Raw genomic sequence first — 8,736 nt, 5'->3', positions numbered from 1 at the left:
CCAAAAGGACTCCCAAAGTCTTGCCAGTTTTGGACAAGACCAGAACATGTGTCTATGGTTCGCTGACCCCCTTAAACACCACTGTCCTACACCTTTGGAAATAACCCATTTTTTGTGCGTCTTTGTCATTTGTGCTCTGTGCACTATTTCAAATTGAATCAAGCTCAATCTTGTACATGAGGAGTTGGAGTTTGTTCTACGTAATGCCACACTCCACATTCTCTCCCCCCCACCTCCCCCAAAATGCACCACCCAGCTCCTCCTCCCACCTCTTTATCTCCTCCAGTGATGCCCTCTCCATCAACTCCCCATAAATATCAGAGGTGGAGGACAGATGTGAACGGTGCCAAAGAGGCCCGGCCAACCACGCCCACATGTTCTGGTCTTGCCCCAGACTTGTGGAGTGCTGGACAGCCTTCTTCAAGGCCATGTCCAAAGTGGTGGGGGTGAGGGTGGAGCCATGCCCGAAAGTGGCGGTCTTCGGGGTTTCAGACCAGCCAGATCTATTCCTGGGGAGGAGGGCGGATGCCCTTGCCTTTGCCTCCCTGATTGCCCGCCGTAGAATCCTGTTCGGCTGCCGGTCAGCAGCACCACCCAAAGCTGCAGACTGACTGTCTGACCTCTCGAAATCTTTCCAAATGGAGAAAATCAAATTCGCCATCCAAGGGTCAGACGACGGCTTCCACAGAACGGAGCCGTTCATCCAATTGTTCCGGGACCTGGTCGTGGCCAACAAACAAGCAGAAGAGCAGCCAGGTAGCCAAGAAACGGGAAAGTAGCCAAAGCATGAGAGGGAGAGATAGACCGGGAGAGGGGGGGAGGGACAGCTAAACCTAAGAGGAAGGAAAGGCGAACCACAGGGCTCGGTGGGGGGGTGCAGAAGCGGGGAGGGGGGCAGAGGGGAGAGACAGGGAACAATAGAGGAGAGCCAGGGAAGGGGAGGGGGAGGCAAACTTGGCATCCACAGAAACAGAAAATGGGGAAGACGGGAGGGCCGCAGAAGCGGAAGTGCGCACGAGATGACAACGTCAGCGAAATCCGTCCGGAAGAAGCAAGGGACAACACCACGAACGGATGCCTACATATGTGTGTAAATAACTTTGCCAAGGGTACAGAGCTGCCGCTGTTGAGCAGGGGCACAATACCGTCCGCTGACTTCACGGGGAAAATTAACACTTCAGCAGCAGCAGCGACCCATGGGGGGGGGGGGGGGGGGGGGGGGGGGGGGGGGTGCAGGGGTGAGTGCCCCGATGTGAGGACTGAGGCACGTGGGGTAACGTCTAGTGGATTGCTGATGTATATTCTCTTTATGCACTAGATTAATGTTCACTAAGTTGCTGTGTTAAGATTATTACTATTTAATATAGAAAATCTTGCAAAACCTTAATTTGAAAAAAAAACAGCAGCAGCAACACGGGGTGGGGGGGGGGATTTATTTTCCTTTTTGTAAGGGGCGGATGCTCTATCCTGATTTGAATTTAGTGTTAATTTGATAAACTATCGTTTAGAGGGTTAAGTTGTTCGGTTCTGTTGGCATTCTGCCCTTCTTTCTTTGTATTATTTTCCTTTTTGGAGGGTTTTGTAAACTTGTTGAAAACTTTTGAATAAATACATTTATATAAAAAAAAAATCAGAGTCGTTTCCCTCTCCTATCTCGTCTTCTATCTTTTCCAACAACAAAGGGGGTGGCAATCGCGGAAGCGTGGCCAGCTCCTTCCTCACAAAACTCATAACCTGTAAGTACCGGAACCCGTTCCCCTTCGGAAGCTGAAACTTTTTTTTTTACATAGAATTTACAGTGCAGAAGGAGGCCATTCGGCCCATCGAGTCTGCACCGGCTCTTGGAAAGAGCACCCTACCCCCTATCCAAGGTCAACACCTCCACCCTATCCCCATTACCCAGTAACCCCACCCAACACTAAGGGCAATTTTGGATACTAAGGGCAATTTATCATGGCCAATCCACCTAACCCGCACATCTTTGGACTGTGGGAGGAAACTGGAGCACCCGGAGGAAACCCACGCACACACGGGGAGGATGTGCAGACTCCGCACAGACAGTGACCCAAGCCGGAATCGAACCTGGGACCCTGGAGCTGTGAAGCGATTGTGCTATCCACATGGCTACCGTGCTGCCCCCGATTTTCTACCAGTTCACCCTGCAAAAGACATTCCTACCAACTACAGGCCAGTCAATTTAAGTCAGTGTGGGGAAAGGTTTCAAAGTAATAATTGGGCGGGCGGGCGGGGGGGGGGGGGGGGGAATCAACAGGCACTTGGAGAGGTTTGAGTAAATGAAGGTTAGCCAGCCCGGATTTGTAAAATACATTGTGCTTAGCTAATCCAATTTAATTCTTTTTTGAAATATTAAGAATTTTTATGAAGGGAATGCAATGGGTGTTGCCCGTATGGTTTTAAGAAAGCATTTGATAAAGTGCTGTCTGAAAGGATGGTGAATAAAATTGAGGCTCGTGGAATATAAGGGTCAGTGTTAGCTCGGATAAAAATTGGCTTATGAACAGATTACTGGAGGATGGTAGTATTATTCCCCCAAAGGTCAGTGCCAGGATCACTGCTTTTTTGATCTATAAAAATAACTTGTATGTTGGAATACAGAGTGAAAATTCAGAAATTTGCCAAATACCAAACTGGAAGACTGGTGAGGATGATGCCACTTGACTGCAACAGGACAGATAGGCCAGCAGACAAGTGACAGATGAAATTTAGTGGAGAAGCATGAGGTGATGTATTTTGGAAGAAGATTTCACCAAAGTAAGGCTTACTGGCTTAGTTCTAAAGCATGTGCAGTGACGGGGTATGAAAGTTCATGTGCATAAATCTTTGAAGTTGATAGACATTGAGAGAGTAATCAAAGTATATGAGATCTTGGGCTTTATAAGTAAGTATTAGTATAAAAGTAGGGAGGTTATGCCAAACCTTCATAAAACTTTATAAAACCTTTATAGGCCATGACTAGAGTGTTGTATCTTGTTCTGATACCTCACTTTAGGAAGGGTGTGAGGGTCCTTGAGTGGGTACAGAGGAGATTTACCAAAATGGTTCCAGGGAGGGACAATTTTAGCGACAAGGTTAGGTTGGACAAGTCGGGGTTGTTCTTGTGGGAAAGCTTGAGGGTGATAGATTATGACATTTCATTTAGATAGACCAGGAAAAGCTGCTCCCATAAACTGATGGTACGAGAACTAGGGGACACAGATTTGAAGCATTGGACAAGAGATGGGGGGCGGGGCGGGGGGGGGGGGGGGGGGGGGAAATGTGAGGAAGAACTTTTTAAACAACGACTAAATGATTTCCAAAGGAAATTGGATGGGCATGTGAGGGAAATAAAGTTGTAGGGCTTTAGGTATAGGGTGGGGGAATGTGACTGATTGAGTTGCTCTACATACAGCCAGCATGGACTTGATGGGCGGAATGGTGGCTTCCTGTGCCAAAACATAGAAAATAGAAGCAGGAGGAGGCCATTCGTCCCTTTAAGCCTGCTCTGCCATTCATCATGAGCATGGCTGATCAAGTTCAATACCCTGATCCTGCCTCCCACCCCCTCCCCCATGTCCCTTGACCCTTTAGCCCCAAGAGCTATATCTAACCCCTTGAAATTATGCAATGTTTTGGCCTCAACTACTTTCTGTGGTAGTGAATTCCACAGATTCACCAGTCTTTGGATGAAGAAATTTCTCCTCACCTCAGTCCTAAAAGGTCTTTCACTTATCCTTGTTGCTCGTTTTACTGGAGTGTGATTAACACGCCTCCGTTTAAAGGCCGTGTGCTTAACACTACTATGGCTCTGTATATGTAATTATGCTCGGAGTCGCCAGGTGCCGTATTGAGACACCATCACAAGTATATCAAGGTCAGGTTCAAAGCAATAAATCTTAACACCGATTAGTAAGTCCAAACGATTGGTGTTTATTATAACAAATATAATAAATACACATGCATACGCTAAAGAGACTAACTTACTTCTAATACTAAACAACTAAATACTTATCTAGACAGGAACAGGCAAGGTCAGGGAACAAGGCCTTCGTCCCGTTCTTGGTCTGCAACTTTCTGATTCGTAAAGTTGTCAAGATCTAGCAAGGTCTGGATCACGTAGCGATCGTTGTTTTGGCACTTACAGTTCGATGGCTGAGGCTCAACGGCCGGTGATGAAACTGGAGTCAGGATGCGATGTAACAGGTCTGGGTTGGAGCAAAACAACAGACCGAACCATGTGTGGGACCTACTTTTATAGGTCCTAGAAGTCCGTGCCCCCTTGGGGCGGTTCTTTCACCTGCCAGGTATCGATTGGGTCTCTCCCAATCGATATTTTCCAAACTCCCCAATCTGAGGGTCGTTCCTCGATGGGTGTGGCGATCCCTACGGCTCTTTGTGTTGGTTGCTTTGGCGCCATTCTGTCTGGGCGTCTACGGAAAAGTATCCATTGATACTTAAATGTTTCTATTGTGCGGGGTCTGGATCTGGATCACCTCATTACTATGCAGATCTGTTTCCATTTGCACTTTTGGCTGAAACTCTGCACCTGGCCAGAAACTGGTTTCTGTACGTGCAGAATGCAAAACAGTTTTCTGCAAGCTGCTTGTCCTCACTAAGACTGTATTTCCCTGCAGCCGTAGCAGTTCTCCATTTTGTAGCCCAGTGTCCATCTTAGATGGCTACATCCTCAAACTATGACCCCTAGTTCTGGACTCCCCACCATCGGGAACGTCTTTCTGAATCTATCCTGTCTAATCCTGTTAGAATTCTGTACGTTTCTATCAGATTCCCCTCTCACTCTTCTAAACTCCAATGAATATACTCCTAACCAACTTAGTCTCTTCTCATGTGACAGACCGCCTTCCCAGGTATCAGCCTGGTAAATGTTCGCTGCACTCCCTCCATAGCAAGAGCATCCTTCCTCAGATAAGGACACCAAACTGCACACAATACTCCAGGTATGGCCTCACCAGTGCCCTATACAATTGCAGTAAACCATCCCTATTCTTATACTCAAATCCTCTTGCGATGAAGGCCAACATACCATTTGCCTTTACTGCTTGCTGTACCTGTGCGCTTACTTTCAGCGACTGATGCAGGACACCAAGGTCTCGCTGAGTATCGACTCCCCAATTTACATGCATTTAAATAATTTGCCTTCCTATTTTTGTGGCCAAAAACCTCTCATTTATCCACTGCCATGGATATTGCCTATTCACTCAGCTTGTCCAAATCCTGCTGGAGCAACTCTGCATCCTCCCCACTGCTCACCCTCCCACCCAACTTTGTATAATCTGCAAACCTGGAGATAATACATTTAGTTCCTTCGTCCAAATCATTAATATGTAATGTGAATAGTTGGGGTCCTAGCACAGATCCCTGCGGTATCCCACTAGTCATTGCCTGCCAATCGGAATTAGACCCATTTATTCCAACGTTTTACTCATGTTTGCTAACTAGCTTTCTATCCATCGAGACACTACCTGACTCTGACTTGTGACTCAAAGCACTTCCATCAGTGACATAGCTTTTGAAGCCTAGTCACTGTTGCAGTGTAAGGAACTGCACATAATTTTGTACACAATATCCCACCAACAGCACGAAGGTTAAAAATGATAAAGGATGAGGTCCGACATGCTGAGTTTAGGGAGTTAGGAGCTAAACTAAAAAGTAGGACCTCAAAGGTAGTAATCTCGGGATTGCTACCAGTGCCATGTGCTAGCCAGAGTGGGAATGGCAGAATAGACAAGATGAAGGCGTGGCTTGAAAGATGGTGCAGGAGGAAGGGATTCAGATTTTTGGGACATTGGAACCAGTTCTGGGAGAGGTGAGACCATTACAAATTGGATGGTCTACACCTGGGCAGGACTGGAACCAATGTCCTGGGGGGTGTTTGCTAGCGCTGTTGGGGAGGGTTTAAACTAATGTGGCAGGGGGATGGGATCCAATGCAGGAAGTTGGAGGTAGTAAAGAGAGGATAGAAACAAAAGTCAGTAAGGAGAACAGTGGAAGGCAGAGAAACAGATTGAACTGCATTTATTTCAATGCAAGGCAAGGCAGATGAATGGGCAAGGCAGATAAACTCGGGGCATGGATAGGTACATGGGACTGGGATATTATAATTATTACTGAAACATGGCTAAAGGGGGGGCAGGACTAGCAGCTCTATGTTCCGGGGTACAGATGTTATAGGAAAGATAGAACAGGAGGTAAGAGAGGAGGGAGAGTTGCACCTTTGATTAGGAACAGTATCACGGCAGTATAGAAAGAGGATATGTCCGAGGGTTTGTCCATTGAGTCTATATGGGTAGAACTGAAAAATAAGAAGGTTGAGATCACTGCGATAGGTCTGTACTCTAAGCCCCCAAATAGTCAGTGGGATATGAGGAGCAAATATGTAAAGAGATTACAGATAGCTGCTGGAAAAATAGGGTGGTAATAGTTGGGGACTTTAACTTTCCCAACATTAACTGGGACAACCGTAGCACTAGGGGTTTGGATGAAGAGAAATTTGTTGAGTGTATTCAGGAAAAATCCCTCATTTAATATGTGGATGGTCCAACTAGAGAGGGGGCAAAACTTGACCTCCTCGTGGGGAATGAGTAAGGGCAGATGACGGAAGTGTTAGTGAGGGATCACTTTGAGACCAGTGACCATAATTCCATTAGTTTTAAGATAGCTATGGAGAATGATAGTTCCGGCCCAAAAGTTAAAATTCTAAATTGGGGCATGGCCAATTTTGAGGGTATCAGGCGAGAACTTTCAAATGTTGACTGGGGGTGCCTGTTTGCAGGCAAGGGGACAGCTGGTAAGTGGGAGTCTTTCAAAAAGGTGTTACCTTGGGTTCAGGGTGAGCACATTTCTCTTGGAGTGAAGGGTAAGGCTGGTAGAAGGAGGGAACCCTGGATGATTCGGGATATCGAGGCCATGATCAAAAGGAAGAAGGAGGCATATGACACGCATAGGCAGCTGGGATCAAGTGGATCCCTTGAAGAGTATAGGGTTTGTCAGAGTAGAGTTAAGAGAGAAATCAGGAGGGCAAAAAGGAGACATGAGATTGTCCTGGCAGATAAGGCGAGAAAAATCCAATGAGCTTTTACAGATACATAAAGGGTAAAAGGGTGATGAGGGAGAGGGCAAGGCCGCTTAAGAATAGACAAGGTCATCTAAGTGCAGATCCACAAGGAATGAGAGAGGCCCTAAGTGAATATTTCTCGTCAGTATTTACTGTTGAGAAAGGCACAAATGTTAAGGGAAATTGGGGGAAATAAAAAGTGATGTCTTGAGGAGTGAACATATTACAGAGGAAGTGGTGCTGGAGGTATTAAAGCAAATCAAGATAGATAAATTCCCAGGACCTGATGAAATGTATCCCAGGGCATTGTGGGAGGCTAGGGAGGAAATTGCCGGCCCCATAGCTGAGATATTTGAATCATCGACAGCCATAGGAGAGATACCTGAAGATTGAGGGTATCAAATGTGCCCTTGTTTAAGAAGGGCTGTAGGGATAAGCCCTGAACTACAGACCTGTTAGCCTTACTTCTGTAGTAGGTAAATTGTTAGAAGGTATTCTGAGGGACAGGATCTACAGGCATTTAGACAGGCAAGGGCTAATTAGGGAAAGTCAGCATGGCTTTGTAAGGGGAAAGTCATGTCTCATGAATTTGATTGAGTTTTTTGAAGGGGTAACCAAGAAAGTAGATGAGGCAGTGCAGTCGATGTTGTCTCCATGGACTTTAGCAAGGCCTTTGACAAGGTACCGCATGGCAGGTTGTTGCAAAAGGTTAAATCTCACAGAATCTAGGGCGAGGTAGCCAATTGGATACAAAATTGGCTTGGCGACCAAAGCCAAAGGGTGGTTGTGGAGGGTTGTTTTTCAAACTGGAGGCCTGCGACCAGTGGTGTGCTTCAGGGATCGGTGCTGGGTCCACTGTTATTTGTTATACATGTAAATAATTTGGATGAGAATGTAGGAGGCATGGTTAGTAAGTTTGCAGATAACACCAAGATTGGTGGCATAGTGGATAGTGAAGAAGGTTATGTAAGATTGCAACAGGATCTTGACCAATTGGGCCAGTGAGCCGCTGAATGGCAGATTCCGTTTAATTTGGATAAATGTGAAGTGATGCATTTTGGAATGCAGAAGGCTTAGGGGTGATCTTATCGAGGTCTATAAAATAATGAGGGGCTTAGATGAGTTAGATGGTCAACATCTTTTCCCAAAGGTCGAGGAGTCTAGAACTAAAGGGCATCGGTTTAAGGTGAGAGGGGGAAGAGATACAAAAGAGACCAGAGGGGACGTTTTTTCACACAGAGGGTGGTGAGTATCTGGAATGGGCTGCCAGAGGCAGTGTAGAGGCGGGTACAATTTTATCCTTTAAAAAGCAGTTAGACAGTTACATGGGCAGGGTGGGTATTGTAGCCATCTAAGATGGACACTGGGCTACAAAATGGAGAACAGCAAGGAACACAGAGAAAAACAGTCATAGTGAGGACACACAGCTTGCAAAAGACTGTTTTGCATTTTGCACGTACAGAAACCAGTTTCCAAAGAGTTGCAGAGTTTCAGCCAAAGGTGCAAATGGGAAACAGATCTGCATATTAATGAGGTGATCCCGGCTCAGACTCAGGTACAATAGAAACATTTAAGTATCAACGGATACTTTTCCATAGACGCCCAGACAGAATGGCGCCAAAGCAACCAAAACAAAGAGCCGTAGGGACCGCCCCAAACATCGA

The sequence above is a fragment of the Scyliorhinus canicula genome, chromosome 15 (genome assembly GCF_902713615.1).
Source record: "Scyliorhinus canicula chromosome 15, sScyCan1.1, whole genome shotgun sequence".
NCBI lineage: Eukaryota > Metazoa > Chordata > Chondrichthyes > Carcharhiniformes > Scyliorhinidae > Scyliorhinus > Scyliorhinus canicula.
This window is presented reverse-complemented; position numbering follows the sequence as displayed.